Source organism: Mchenga conophoros, linkage group LG18 (assembly GCF_057382185.1).
Source record: "Mchenga conophoros isolate Kocher_MC1m ecotype Shallow Benthic linkage group LG18, M_conophoros_male_GT1.1, whole genome shotgun sequence".
Classification (NCBI taxonomy): Eukaryota; Metazoa; Chordata; class Actinopteri; order Cichliformes; family Cichlidae; genus Mchenga; species Mchenga conophoros.
The window spans coordinates 39517649-39520148 of record NC_140543.1 but is presented as its reverse complement, the minus strand read 5'-3'; positions in this window follow the sequence as shown (position 1 = coordinate 39520148).

The window sequence follows — 2500 nt, the reverse complement described above, 5'->3', positions numbered from 1 at the left end:
TCCATGCCCGATGTGAGTAGCAGCAGGGCCAGCGCGCCCAGGAGCACATCTTTTTCGACCGTAAAGGGAGACAGGAGGCCGACTCACTGCCTCGGCTAAATGGAGAGGGAATTTCAGAAGGGCCAGGGCACAAGCATGGACCTTTTCAGCTGTAAGGGAGGCAAGAGCAAGGTGTGATGTAGGTCCCCGGGGCCTGCTGGAGGTCCAGGTCCATGCCCGATGTGAGTAGCAGCAGGGCCAGCGCGCCAAGGAGCACATCTTTTTCGACCGTAAAGGGAGACAGGAGGCCGACTCACTGCCTCGGCTAAATGGAGAGGGAATTTCAGCAGGGCCAGGGCACAGGCATGGACCTTTTTCAGCTGTAAGGGAGGCAAGAGCAAGGTGTGATGTAGGTCCCCGGGGCCTGCTGGAGGTCCAGGTCCATGCCCGATGTGAGTAGCAGCAGGGCCAGCGCGCCCAGGAGCACATCTTTTTCGACCGTAAAGGAGACAGGAGGCCGACTCTCTGCCTCGGCTAAATGGAGAGGGAATTTCAGAAGGGCCAGGGCACAAGCATGGACCTTTTTCAGCTGTAAGGGAGGGAAGAGCAATGTGCGATGTAGGTCCCCGGGGCCTGCTGGAGGTCCAGGTCCATGCCCGATGTGAGTAGCAGCAGGGCCAGCGCGCCCAGGAGCACATCTTTTTCGACCGTAAAGGAGACAGGAGGCCGACTCTCTGCCTCGGCTAAATGGAGAGGGAATTTCAGAAGGGCCAGGGCACAAGCATGGACCTTTTTCAGCTGTAAGGGAGGGAAGAGCAATGTGCGATGTAGGTCCCCGGGGCCTGCTGGAGGTCCAGGTCCATGCCCGATGTGAGTAGCAGCAGGGCCAGCGCGCCCAGGAGCACATCTTTTTCGACCGTAAAGGGAGACAGGAGGCCGACTCACTGCCTCGGCTAAATGGAGAGGGAATTTCAGCAGGGCCAGGGCACAGGCATGGACCTTTTTCAGCTGTAAGGGAGGCAAGAGCAAGGTGCGATGTAGGTCCCCGGGGCCTGTTGTCGTACCATAGGCACGAGTGGTGTGTGTGTGTGGCAAAGAGTTTCTGCGCAGTGTACCAGGGGCACGGGGAAAGGTTGTTGTACCATAGGCACGAGAAAAGTTGTCGTACCATAGGCACGAGAAAAGTTGTCGTACCATAGGTACGAGGAGTGTGTGTGTGGCAAAGTGCTACTGAGCGGTGTACCAGGGGCACGGCGAAAAGTTGTTGTACCATAGGCACGAGAAAAGTTGTTGTACCATAGGCACGAGAAAAGCTGTCGTACCAGGGGCACGGAGGAAAGTTGTTGTACCATAGGCACGAGAAAAGTTGTCGTACCATAGGCACGAGGAGAGTTTGTGTGGCAAAGTGCTACTGAGCGGTGTACCAGGGGCACGGCGAAAGGTTGTTGTACCATAGGCACGAGAAAAGTTGTTGTACCATAGGCACGAGAAAAGCTGTCGTACCAGGGGCACGGAGGAAAGTTGTTGTACCATAGGCACGAGAAAAGTTGTTGTACCATAGGCACGAGAAAAGCTGTCGTACCAGGGGCACGGAGGAAAGTTGTTGTACCATAGGCACGAGAAAAGTTGTCGTACCATAGGCACGAGGAGAGTTTGTGTGGCAAAGTGCTACTGAGCGGTGTACCAGGGGCACGGCGAAAGGTTGTTGTACCATAGGCACGAGAAAAGTTGTTGTACCATAGGCACGAGAAAAGCTGTCGTACCAGGGGCACGGAGGAAAGTTGTTGTACCATAGGCACGAGAAAAGTTGTTGTACCATAGGCACAGAGAAAAGCTGTCGTACCAGGGGCACGGAGGAAAGTTGTTGTACCATAGGCACGAGAAAAGTTGTCGTACCATAGGCACGAGGAGAGTTTGTGTGGCAAAGTGCTACTGAGCGGTGTACCAGGGGCACGGCGAAAAGTTGTTGTACCATAGGCACGAGAAAAGTTGTCGTACCATAGGCACGAGAAAAGTTGTCGTACCATAGGTACGAGAAAAGTTGTCGTACCATAGGCACAAGCAGTGCGTGCGTGTGTGTGGCAAAGTGTTTCTGCGCAGTGTACCAGGGGCATGTTTGAATTTACATTCTGGAGTACCAGGGGCACGAGGATTTTGCCAGTGGTGTTTTGCTTTGTCAGTGGGAGGGGGCTTAAGTGTGGGTCCACGGGGCCTGCTGGAGGTCAAGGTCCATGCTGGATATGCGCTGGAGCGTAACTACAAGAAAGGTAAGCTAGTGGGGGACTAGAGCAGGGGAGGATGTGCGTCCCCGGGGCATGCTGGAGGTCAAGGGCCATGCTGGATATGCAGTGGAGGGTAACTGCAGGAGAAGGAACGCTCATGGGGGATTAGAGCGGAGGAGTATGTGGGTCCTCGGGGCCTGCTGGAGGGCAAGGGCCATGCTGGATTTGTGGTGGAGGGTAACTGCGGGAGAAGGAAAGCTAGTGGGGGAGTAGAGCAGAGGAGTATGTTGGTCCCCGGG